The 13,634-nt window shown below is 40.9% G+C and overlaps 1 protein-coding gene across 17 annotated transcripts in view; it reads right to left on the minus strand.

Moving 5' to 3' along the window:
* Positions 1–13,634, minus strand: part of ICA1 (islet cell autoantigen 1) — a 143,665-nt gene that overhangs the window by 95,693 nt on the left and 34,338 nt on the right. The window lies entirely within an intron of this gene.

Consider the following 13,634-nt stretch of genomic DNA (forward strand, 5'->3'; position numbering starts at 1 on the left):
AAAAAAAAAAAAATCAGACTCAGGACTTCCCTGGTGGCTCAGTGGTTAAGAGTCTGCCTGACAATGCAGAGGACATGGGTTCGATCCCTGGTCCGGGAAGGTCCCACATGCTGCGGAACAACTAAGCCCGTGTGCCACAACTACTGAGCCTGAGCTCTAGAGCCCGCAAGCCACAACTACTGAGCCCGTGCTCCACAACTACCGAAGCCTGTGCGCCTAGAGCCTGTGCTCCGCAACAAGAGAAGCCACCGCAATGAGAAGCCCGCGCACCGCAAGGAAGATTAGCCCCAGCTCACTGCAACTAGAGAAAGCCCGCGTGCAGCAACGAAGACCCAACGCAGCCAAAAAAAAAAAAAAAAAAAAAAAAAAAAAATCAGACTCTTGGGTCCCACCTCCAGCTTCCTGAATCAGAATCCTTAGGTGGGACCCAGGATTCTCCATGTCCAATTCACTTCTCAGAGGATTCTTATACACAACACAGGCCAGAGAGGCCCTAACTCAGGGTTAGTTGGGTATGTAGGAAAATGTCCTTTACTGAAAATGTGGCAGGAGGCCACCTATCTTTCTGTGCCTATTTGTTGTAGGGTCTCTGTTACTCTTCTCTTATGAGTACTAATCTTTCCGCAGTGTACTGGCTTTAAACCTACAAGCTGATACACAGGATCCTTGGCTGGGTGCTGGCCTTTGTGATGTCAACTTTCCATCCTTGAGCCTTATACCATCTGTTCAGGCTTGGGGGCTCTAGAAGGTATACTGCTGTGGGATTCAGGTGCCTGGCCCCAAGGAACCCATGTGGAGACACCAGCCATTTTACTGAAAATTGCACTCAAAGGGGCTTCCCTGGTGGCGCAGTGGTTGAGACTCTGCCTGCCAATGCAGGGGACACGGGTTCGAGCCCTGGTCTGGGAAGATCCCACATGCCGCGGAGCAGCTGGGCCCATGAGCCACAATTACTGAGCCTGCGCATCTGGAGCCTGTGCTCCGCAAGAAGAGAGGCCGCGATAGTGAGAGGCCCGCGCACCGCGATGAAGAGTGGCCCCCGCTTGCCACAACTGGAGAAAGCCCTCGCACAGAAACGAAGACCCAACACAGCCATAAATAAATAAAAATTAAAAAAAAAAATTGCACTCAGAGGATAAGATGGAACAGGAGAAATGCTAAAAGCCAAACACAGAACATGACTAGATGTTCAGAAGGCAGACAGATTGATGGGCTGGCTTGGTGCGAAGTAAAAAAAATCTGAACAACTCCTTAAGGGTACTGGTAAAAATGAGCCCTTGGGATCAGAGAAAATGAGAACAGAAGATGTGGAACGTGCTGGAAGAGGTAGCTGCTACTTTAATGTGAGGCTGGGTCTCTTCCACCACAGAAACATTTTCTCCCACAGCGACTAAGCACTACATAGGGATCCATTTATCGGATTTGGAGGAACTCAAGGCAGAGGTGGTGGGAAGATCATTGACTGTGGAGTCAAAGGACTTGGGTCGAGTACCGACTTACACATGTGGCTGTGGGCAAGTCAGTCAGACCCATGGCACCTCAGTGGTCTTAGCTGTGAAACAGGACAAAGAATTCATGCCCTCACTGAAGAGTTGTGTAGCTCCAATGAAGTAATGAATATGAAACAGCTTTGTAAACTGAAGACACCTTACAAATATTTAATCAGAAATATCCTGCACTGTATACATATTTAAGTTGCTGCTACATCTTATCTGTAAGACAGAATGCTAAGAAAAACCCTAGGCTGGGAAAAAATTCAAATATGTTAATTATCTTAACATAAATAAACCTATCATATTGTTCAATATGGAGCTTAAATATCTGCTGTGCTTTTGTATCATGAAAAAGATAGCTTTAAACAAAAAATGAACAGTACTTCGACTTTTGCACAACTCATATTTAACATTCTCTTGAAATTGGTTGCTCTCATTTTCTTGATTGAAGAATAAGTGAAAAAGTCAATCAAGTCTTCATTTCATTTTCAAAACCCTCTTTCCTAACATCAATTTCTTAATGTCTACTTTACTTACATGATTTATTAGCTGAAATTGCAAAATGGTGGGGGAAATGGGAACATGCCAGGGAGAGAAGAGGGACAAGTAAGTCGATACAGTATACAAGAGGTTTGCCCAAACCTAAAATACACTACGGATGGGAAAGAGGGAGGCTAACTTAGGAAACCTAACCATTGTCTGGCTTCACATCACTACTTTTAGTTGTTATCTTTTCATTATAAAGTGGAAGACATGCAAACATTTTTTTAAGGCAAAGCTAGTTCTTTCAGCAGAGAATTAAAATTAAAAGCAGACGGAGGCCCGGATAATAAGTAGCAATAAACGCTTTTGCTGACATAGCTTCAATTTACAAATCACTGGCTTTTCCTGGCAGCGCTTGGGGAAGGAGGGTGAGGAAGTATCGCCTACACAGCCTGGATGAGGAAGATATGGAAAGCTTTAAAATTAAAGATGTGTTTCAACTTCTTATTCTAAAACACTTGATTTATGGTGACCATGATAAAATTCCAGTGAAACCTGAGTATGCTATGCAGCCTCTGGAAACCCTGGGAGTGACTATGTCCTTACGCCTTCCCTGTTGTATCTGATTTTGACCTGTATACTTTGTGAGTGGGGGCCCAGTCCATAATGTGTGCACAAAAATATGTGTGGTTTAGAATCTGTATGTATTTCCATTTTTTTTTTCTACACTTGAGCAGTCGAAGGCCCTTGTGAGAATATGAAAAATAAACTAGTAATAAATAAATACTAGGAAGCCAAAGGGATGTAGATTGATTTATGGCAATTGATATCACTTCTTAAGAAATTTTAATGACAAACATAAATACTCTTGGTTTAGTTTCTAAGACCTGGAAGACTACCAGTAAAAAGGAACTGATAAAATTGCTAGATTTAGAGAAGAGAGTTGAGAGATGCTATAGGGAAAAATTTTCTCTGAGCCTGTTAAGTAGCATGAATGAGAATTAGAAGTGGATGATGAACACAGAACAAGTCATTGAAGGCAGCAGAAAACCCCCAAGGTAAGAGATCAAATATCAACCTATAGATGCTGCAACCCAACTCAAAGGCCCCAGCATGGGTGGAAAATGTGAAGACAATCCCCTCTGAAATAGCAGTCCTCTCCCCCTTTGATTCTTCTTTGGGAAAGGATTTTCTCTAAATTCTCACTTGGTGCAAAACACAGAATTCATTCCTTCTAGGACGCAATGGAGGGGGGATGGAAAAAGTTATTTTTCTACTTCTTCACCTTTTCCCAGTCCCTTGAGGAGAAGCATAACTGCGTATTCCAGTTCTCTTAGAACAGTGAAGGCTTTTAAAGGAAACTTTCTCATCTTTCTTGATTTTGGTGGTTTTCCCTCAGGCGTTGTTTTTGATCCTTTTATTCCTTGGTGACTTGGCCACCTCACATGACTCTCCCTGCTGACGGCTTTCGAAAATGACTTCATCCTCCAACCTCCTCCATCTGGCTGCCTGTATGATATCACCTTTGGAACTCAGCTTCCCATCTTTGCCTCTAATGCCTGTCTTCTCTCTTCCCTTTATTATTATTAAAAACAAACCAAAAAACCATCCTCATTTTTATCAAATTAGGAGACTTTTCTGTCATTATCCCTTTCCTTCTACCAAATCTTATCTGTTCCCACTCTAATCTCATTTATTCTCATTATTTTTTATACATATTCTTTTAAGGATAACACATGCACATGGCACAAAATTTAAAAGGCACAAAAAGGAATATAGTAAAACTCCAACCTCATTCTCATTTCTGCTTAACTCCTCTCATCTCCTCTCTAATCTAGTCCCCTGCCCCAGAAGCAATTACTATTGCCAGGTTCTCCTGTATCTTTCTTTCCCTAATTTAAGATAAAAAAAAAAACTGAAAGGGAACAAGATCCTAAATGTAATATATTTTACTCCACTAACTTCTTTTCAGCTTTCTGTCTATTTGAGAAATTTCTTCACTTATTTCCCATGCATTCATCTATGGGCTTTCCATTTGGTTCTTCCTCCCTAGATGTGCGTATTTTTCAAGTTTCTGCCTGGACCTCTCAGAACATGAACTAATACCCATGAACTATTTTTGCTCATAAGAATGCAGAGTCCCATCTCTAAAGGCCCAGGAGGAAAAAAAAAAAAGATTTATTTTAAAAGAACAAAGCAGAAAAAAAAAAAAAACAACCCATCCCTCAATTTGTTTATATAATTAATCTATCTTCAGTAGTATCCCTTATTCCAATGTCAGCAGTCACCAGAAGAACCACAGTAAGGAATCAGCATCTAAATGACAATGGTTGTCTCAGAATCACAGCTGGGGAGTGAATTTAAATAGATGGATGGACAGATAGATGGGTAGTTGGATAGAAAGAGCCAATCAACTGTGAAGTGTTACCAAGCCCTAAAATCATATTTCATTTGATGAGAACAACAGAAGCCTGATTAATGCATGTGGGAATTTCATTTCAAAGTTATACCAGTGGCCTTTCAAGGGCCCGCTTCTTCTTAGGGCTCCCTGAGTCCATGTAAAATTGGCCAGTGTAAGATTTTAGGGCTTCTAAATATGAGTTTCATTTATCTTGTGTAATGATTAAGTGTGGGATAATTGTTGAATAGGAAACAGAATTTTTTCACTTGGGATAATATTCTTATACCCAGAATTGTCCTGAAAAGTTTATGCTAGAAGGGTAAGCACATACACTTTGATGCTTTCTGTTTAAGGTTTTACTTTTACTAAAAATTCATTAAAGGAGGCAAAGGGAAGCCTTCTGAGAGGAGTGAGCTGAATCATGCACGCTTTAGTGAGCAGAGCTCTATGCCCAGGTCATATACTGGGTCAAATGAGGGCCTCCCTGGCTAATTTCCCTCTGAGATTAAAATTACATCTGTTCCCTAGAAATCAAGGAATCATCAAATACCTTTTTTTTTTTTTTTTTTAAATCTCAGAACTGTGAATGGAAAATACCAGTTTTCTATTGACTCATTCTTTTGATTGTTCAAACACTGAGGTGTGGATGGACTTCGACTTGAGATGAAGGAGATTCTGAGTTTTACTGACAGACAGGAAAACCTGTGAAACCACTGACAGTCCATTATGAGGCCAATACTGCTCGGATAAATCTTGTCAGGAATGCTTTATTAGGGGTTCACAAAAATAATTCAATCATTTAAAAAGTGGTATTCAAATTCTTTCAATATACCTTGATGACAAACTAACACAGAACCCAGGTGTTTTCCTAAAGCGATTGTGATTCAGAGCTTTCTTTCTGAAATATGAACTCTCCATAGCCAATTTATAAATTCAGTTAGATGTAAAAGTGGCAGTTTAGACAACCATCAAATCATTATTTTTTTCTGTCACTGAAAAGTCTGGTTGGAAAGAAGAATGTATTTGAAGAAAATTCCTCTTAACTCTAATAAAAGTAACTTACAGTGCTATAAAGCTATTGGCATTCAGGAAATAGTAGATACATTGTTCCTGTTTGAAATTAAATAAAATCCACATTCTATTTTGTGTGTCTAAGTAAACCACCATTTTGTAAAATAAGAATAATAAAAAAAAAATAAAAAAAAAAGAATAATAGCATAGTGAAATATATCCCTAAAGCATAAACATTTAAAAAGAGAGTGTTAAGTTAACCCACCAGGGTGCAACTGTCTTCTTTTATACTAAATTCTTGAAGATGGTAAAAATTGCAACCAAGTTACCATGAGGGAATAAGAGGACTAGCTGGGAAAGATGATATTTGAGCTGTTAACCAAAAGGAACGGGGTAATCTAGAGGGATATACTGACATGACAGACTTGGAGACAAACTATAGAGACAGTAAGTAGTATATCATCCTACTTGAATACAGTAATTTTCCATTAAACCATAATCTAAAATGACATCTTCTCCAGGAGCTACCAAAAGGAGACAGAGGCAGATGGAATAGTCTGTGGTTTCAAGAAGGGGGGAGGGTGTCATGGGCACCAGCCACCCCCCGAACCTGCAGCCAAAAACACAATGTGATGAAACATGGAAATAATGAATTCATCCGAGAGATTCTAGCTGCTGAGGCACTGAGAAAGCCATGGTTATAAGATTTCGATCTGGAACCTGATGGTTCTACTCAGTAAAATCTGTATGTTTTGTATATTATCATCCACGAAATTCTACAGACCAGGCTTGCATATGCCATCCAAGACATGTAAGTCTTAGGAAGAAAAGCCAGACAATCTGGCAAAAGGAAAACTATCTTTGGACTGGATCAGTTCACACTTTGATAATGAACTTTTGCCCAGAGTCCATTCTGAAACTTGAGAGTTAAGCAATCTTTTCCTTCAAACAGTTAGAGAAATGCCGTACGCAAAGATTTTATACCTCTCTCAAGACAGAGGAAAGAAATCTACTTTAAGCTGACACGTTAGCTTTTACGGTATTACATACATTTATTTTTTAAAAAGTCCAAATATTTATCATTCTTATAGAAATTAGACAATATGAATTATGAACTATTTTTTTAAATAAGTGTATTATTATTTTTTTGGCTGCACTGGGTCTTCATTGCTGCACGAGGGCTTTCTCTAGTTGCGGCTAATGGGGGTTACTCTTTGTTGTGGTGCGTGGGCTCTCATTGTGGTGGCTTCTCTTGTTGCAGAGAACAGGCTCTAGGTGCACAGGTTTCAGTAGTTGTAGCATGGGGGCTCAGTAGTTGTGGCTCACGGGCTTAGTTGCTCCGCGGCATATTGGATCTTCCCAGACCAGGGATCGAACCCGTGTCCCCTGCATTGGCAGGAGGATTCTTAACCACTGCGCCACCAAGGAAGTCCATGAATTATGAATTAGTATGTGTAGATAGTATCTTCCAAGATGATAACATCAAAATCAAATGACTCCTTGCTTGCATAGCCTGAGTCTCAATTTTATTCAATGGCAGGATTAAATAAAACACTAAAGAGAAATTATAACACTAAAAATAAATTATATTTGTTTATTACGTATTTGGAATTAAAAGCAGGGTCTTGAAGAGTTATTTGCACACCAATGTTCGTAGCAGCCTTATTTACAATAGCCAAGGGATGGAAGCAACCCAAATGTGTCCACTGATAAATAAACAGATAAATAAAATGTGGTGTATACATACAATAGTTTATTCAACCTTAAAAAGGAAGGAAACCCTGCCACATGCTATGACATGGATGGACCTTGGGGACATTATGCTAAGTGAAATAAGCCAGTCACAAAAAGAGAAATACTGCATGATTCCACTTATATGAGGTAATCTAAAGTAGTCAAATTCCTAAAAACAGAAAGTAGAATGATAGTTACCAGTGGCTGGGGGAGGGGAAAATGGAGGGTGGTTGTTTAATGGGTATAGAGTTTCAGGTTTTCAAGATGAAAAAGTTCTGGAGATCTGTGTACAACGATATGAATATACTTAACACTACCGAACTGGACACTTAAAAATGGTTAAGATGGTACATTTTATGATCAAAAACCATCTTCAACATGTACTGGAGGTGCTTATAAATTAGAGGACAGCAAACATTTTTCTGTAAAGGGGCAGAACATAAATATTTTGGCTTTGCAGACCACAGTCTCTGTCCTTAACTACTCGACTCTGCCGTGGAATTGTGAAAGCCACAGACAATAAGTAAATGAATGGGCATGGTTGTGTTAACGATAAAAACCTTACAAAATTAGGCAGCTGGCCTGTGGGCCACAGGTTTCTGACCTGCACGAAAGTATTAATATCTAAATAAGAGACAAATATTCACACTTTGTAAACACCAAGGGCTCCTCTACCCAAGAATTAGGAGTGAAACATTCTTGTTTTCCAGAGTCCAAGATTAGAGCAACAGCAATAGGACCAAGCAAACGCAACAAGACCATAACTTGCTTGTAGTAGGAAAACACTACACAAAAGGACGTGTTAGCCCTGCTCAAGTGTATATACTTCTTTACTGATGAGCTTAATGATTTTAGAGCTTAACGATTTAGAGGAAAAGTACAAATATTACAGCTGGAAGAGGGCTTGGTGATCATCTAGTACCTATCCTCTCCTTTAGTGGATGAGAAATTGCAACCGGCTTATTACCCCAATCGGAGCTGTCACGGCTGGTGTAGGCAGGGCCGGGGACAGAGCGTAGAGCCACCCCACTCTGAGGTCATGCTCCTTCCTCCTCTCTATTTCCAGTCACTAGCAGAAGCCAGCCAGCCACCGGCTCTGCAAGAATTAGCTGTTTCATGCATGCTTTTCCAAATGGTCCTGGCTTAACCCTGAAACTAATTTTTGCTCTTCACCAAGTTCAGTGGAGAAAATCAATAAAGACATACAAGGCCGCAAAGGCCTCATCTCATGAAATTCAGAAATGAAAGCGAGGGCATAATGATCTGTTCCCTTCCCCGTCGTGCCATGTGAAAATAGCATGTTCTTCTTTTGGCGTTTAGGTAGTATAAAGAAACAGCAACTCAAGGGTGGAGGTTAGCAGCTAGATTCAATCTTCTTGGGGACCACAAAAAACAGGCACCCTAGTTAAACAACCAAAACAAATAAGAAGCATACATCAAATACCAACAAATGAAAATGGAGGGTTGTGAAACAGATACGATAGTGTGTGTTAGTTTTACAAAAGGAACTTTCACCTCATCAAAGGACTCAAGCCAGTGCAGAGAATTTTAGAACCAGAAAAGAGAGAGAGATAAGGGGTCAAATCTTCCCTTGGCTTTTATGTATGAATTGGGCAAAGCCCTGGGAGTCAAGGTACTGCCTTCACAGATACTTACTGCTGGTCTACTGTATGGACCAAATCCTGACATTTTCCACACTCACTCAACACAACTTGCTGGGTGGAGCCCCGCCCTTGGCCCTGAACAGAGGCAGAACACTGGGTTAAGCCTGAAAGCTGGATGGCTCAGGCAAAAAGGAAAGGCCTTTATTGCAGAACAGGGAGATGGCTGAGCAGTGACACGCCTGCGTTACTTGGCATCTCCAGATCCCAAGGGACCTGCCCTCAATTGCTAAAAGAGCCCGACCTCTGACAAAGACCAATGATTTCAGCAGTAATTAATGATACTGTCAAATTAATTAACCCATGTCTTTGTCCACAGAAAAGAAAACCCTCTGATGTCAATACTGCTGTTTACTAGTCCTTGATCAAGCTCTACAGACCCAAACCTTCAGTGGGGACACAGGGACACCACTGACAGATGACTCTAATATGTCCGGACCTATTAAGCCACCACCATTTGTTAACAAACCTTCTCACCGTAACATACCCTTCGATAATATGTCTAGTGAATTCACAGCTCTCCAAAATCTAGCATTCTTTTAAATAGATACAAGCCTGAGAACACCAGTGTATCTTTCACATTCCCTACAATACCTTTTTGATACCCTTTTGAATTATGGTGATGAAACACAAGACAAATGCTGTAGGATTTCATTAAGCCACTTAATAAATGGCCCTCATTAAAACGCCAGTTCCCTTGTCCTTGTCTATAAGGACTCCAACTAATCCAAATGCCCACATATACATTTCCGTATTATCTCTTTAGAGGATTCAGAACTATTTTCTTACACCTAGCACAGCTTTTATTCCATTTAGAATAATTACCCTCTATCCCATTTCTGACTTTCAAGAAAAACAAGACACTTAACTGACCCCAGGAGGACTCTCTCAAGGGCATCAGGCTGCAAAAGCTCTTCTGTGAGCTCACAACTTAAGCTGATGTAATCTGCTACAAGAAGCTGACTTCTATTTTTAAGTTATACCCTTTTACTCTGCCTTCAAAGGGCACATATATCACACGTTGTAACTGCTCATAAAATACTTTGTGGCCTCCTCTCCCATCCATTTCCCTCCTGGGGTGAATCACACCGTCAGGAGCGGTTTCCAATGGCAACAGCAGCCCAGCCCTGCCCATTTAAATTCATCCACCATTTCCCATTATTTGGTCTTTAGCAGAAGAGCTACACACGGCCCCACTCTCCAGGTGTCTTGTTTACCATGGTAATTTTGACAAGGAACAGATGACTAGCAGGGTCCTTCTTGAGGGCTGAGATCAAGCTTTCCCACCTCTTTGTATTTCCATCCCCAAAGATAGGCACTTAATAAATGCTTATTAACGTTGCCACCGAGAGCTCTGTCATCGGCCCGTGTGCTCAAAGGGTGCCAGAATGAAAACAGATCCTTTGTTTTGGTTAATTTTAAGTTTTTCATTCATCATTTCAGTCATGCTCACTGCGTGTTATTTAAAAAGTTGCTTAGCATCTTGAAAACACTAGGAAAAAAGCCTGGGTTGGAAGTGAAAGTACATTTCATCTTGCTCTTCATTTATTTATACGTATTCTGCTCATTTCTAAAAACGAATGAAGCGCTCTGTAATTAACGTGGTGCTGTTACTCAGTCTCGCGGAGGTCAGAACGGGACATTTATTTCTCTCTGGTCCACTTCCCTCTTCATTCCCTGGGTACCCCTGTCTCGTCTGCGGCTCGCCCAGCCTCAAGGCTTGGGCCGTTCCAATCCCTTCTCCCCACTGAAATCTGAGCGAGCTTGTGAGAACACAGATTGGATCATTCCCCTCCCCTTCTCAACACCCTTCATTCCCCTCGGCCCACAGGGAGATGTCCCTTCAGCTGTGGTCTGCTTATCTGCCCCCCACCCCCTTTGCCTTTCACACTCCCGTTGCAGGGACCTAAAAGGAGCTAATCTCTTCCTGTTTGCCTTCACCTAAAGGCCTTTGTCCACGTTGCTTCCTCAGACTGGCACTCTGCTCTGCTGTCCCTAGTCCCTCCACCCTGCTCCTTCCCTCTCATCCTTCAGGGCTAGTGTAGATGCCACCTCCTCCAGGAAGCCCGTCCTGGGTGTTCCTGTGGCACCATGTGCTACCTGAGACAACAGTCCACCTTACCACACCGTGTTTACTTGCTCTGTCTCCAAGTGACTGCCCGGGACAGCAGGGCAGCCTCTGTGTCTGCTTACTCACCACTGTATCCCGCTGCAGGTGGCCTGGCACAAGGTGGGCTTCAGTATCATTTGCTGGATGAATGAATCAATGAATAAGTGCACACTAAAGATTGCAACCAGCCGGGGGGGGGGGGGGGGGGAGGAGGGTCACACTTGTGAAGTATGAATTAGAATGTTGTTTCCTCAGAAAGTATGAACCCAAAGAAGAGCATTTAGCTCAGGATTCATCAGTTAGAATGTGAGGGAGGCAGCTGGCTCTGAGGAGACTAAATTCCCCCTCCCACGGTGACTCCAAAGGAGCTGGACCACTCTCCCAGAGGACTCAGAAAACACATTTCAGTAACACTTCCCTGAGAGATAAATGGAGACTCTGTTTAAAATGGAATCCCACTGGGACAAAACACTAAAGCTGCCTCAAAGTTAAGATTCATGTTATGAACTCCATGCAAACAGCAACCTCCACAATTTAAATTCGTTCCAAAGAGGGCAGCAAGCCACAAACTAATAATGCTACTTCTTACCTGCAAAACCGTATGTATCAATTTCCAAAACATTATAAGGTCAGTTGCATGTGGTGGGAACGCTCTACAGGCGTGAGAAGGCATGAATCTGGCACTCAAATGCCATGGCTGGCATCTGGCCATCTGATATGGGTGCTAACTTGGACCAGGTGCTGGGCTGGCCCTGGGATTGTGGCAGTAAAGAGAACTAACCAGGTCCCTGTCCTTGTGGAGAGTCTAGTCTAATCAAATATACACTTGAATACAGACTTCTTTTAAAAAAATTATTTCCCTAAATTCTAAGTACACCATGTTCAGCTATTAAATTAAATGCAGCACACATGGGATTGTGGAGTGAGGCATTGCCTCAGCTACTTCTGCATGGCAAAGGATTTTTTTTTTTTAAAAAACCCATATTTTCCAAAATCGACAGATTGATGACACTACAGAGTGGGTAATGTTTCAACATTCAAACCAAATGACAAAGGGCTTGGTTTATTTCATCCTTACACAGCTAGTAACCACCTTTCAAAACAAAACCAAATAAACACAATTTCACGTGAAATTCTCCTGCCTTCCAGAATAATTTTATGTTTACTTTATTACCTAGCACATAGAAAGTGCACAATAAATGTTTGTTGAATGAATATGAAAATGCTTTTGTCAATTTTAGGTATGTTCTTTAATTCCCTTCCTTTCCTCTCTTAAAGAAAAAATTATGCATATTTTCTAGGATTCTGACTTTCATTTCCCTGTCTGATCTTGTGCTAGTTACTTAGGTATCATTTTCCTCCTCTGTAAAATAAAATCTGTGTCTTGGTTATTGTGAGGCTTAAAGGAGGTAACAGATAGAGTGACTGGCATTACACCCTGCAGATAATGTTGGGTTTTTTGTTTCCTTTTTCCTTTTTTAACCTTTCCACTCCATCCTCCTCCAATCCCCAAATAAAGTGTCAAAGACAAACCAAATTACTGGCATGATTAAAAAGTCAGAAAAAAAAAAAAAAAAAAGTCAGGAAATTTCAAATGTAGCCTGGGCTTCCCAATGTCTAGCTATCAACCTTTGAAAAGTTTTATTTACTATTTTGGGGCCTAGGTTTTCTCTTTTATAGAATGAGTGAGTTTCACTAGCTCTTTTAAGTTCCGATTTTCCATGAGCTCTGAAACCTGCCTTACTAAGGCATTGGATATTGCTAACACACTAATGCCATCTACGATCAGAAAGAAAACGGACTCTGAGTCCCTTCCTAGAGATGGATTCTAAATTACAAACCAAAGTAAAACTTGCCTTTTAAAAGAATTTGTGTCAATCTAATACCTGGGTCAACAATTGGTGACCCTATTCTTAAGCAACAGAATGTCCCTCTTTTCCCCCACTCCACACATTCCCCCCCATCCTCCCACATGCCACACATCTAACCTCCTGCACACCAGCAGGGTTTCCCATTCACAGCTCTGCAATGATGTACTTAGAAATCTAGGTATTTTAAGCAATACCACAATTACAAATGGATCATTTGAAATGACTTAGACAATTGACACAATATTATGTCAAACCTAACATTTGCTTGATGTTTTGGTCTTTCATACCCTGAAATATATCCAAGTCGACCAAACAAAGACCTACCAAGGTTATACACACACACACACACACACACACACAAAATCTCACTGCATTTTCATAAATATTCAGTGTATGACTGCCACCTAGTGGTGCCATGTATCCTAGCAGGACCAAATCTCCAAACAGCTAAAGGGCCACGGACACTTAAACAAACAATGAAACATTGTTCCTCTGCTGCTCACCAGTCATTTCAGGGAAATTTAAGAGCATATCCATCTCCTCAGCTATCTATTTTGCCCATACAAATAGCTGAAGGGTCTACTGCAGATGGAGTCAATGCCACATTATTTAATCCTACAACTAAACGCAACAAAGGAGCATTATTACTCTATTAATTTTAATATTCATTAGCAATTAAAAAGGATTTCCCCAATAGTCTGTTCTTACCTTCCAGTTTCATTTGGTCTAATCTTGATTTTTAGTTATGCATGAAAAAGCATCTACAAGTGACAGCCTTACAAAAAGTGCACATTATATGAAAATCTGACTTTAATTAAAACCAGTTACTAAATCCCAGCAATTTCCAGCTGTCTCTTCTATCCTATCCTT

Source organism: Balaenoptera acutorostrata, chromosome 7, assembly GCF_949987535.1.
Source record: "Balaenoptera acutorostrata chromosome 7, mBalAcu1.1, whole genome shotgun sequence".
Taxonomy (NCBI): Eukaryota; Metazoa; Chordata; class Mammalia; order Artiodactyla; family Balaenopteridae; genus Balaenoptera; species Balaenoptera acutorostrata.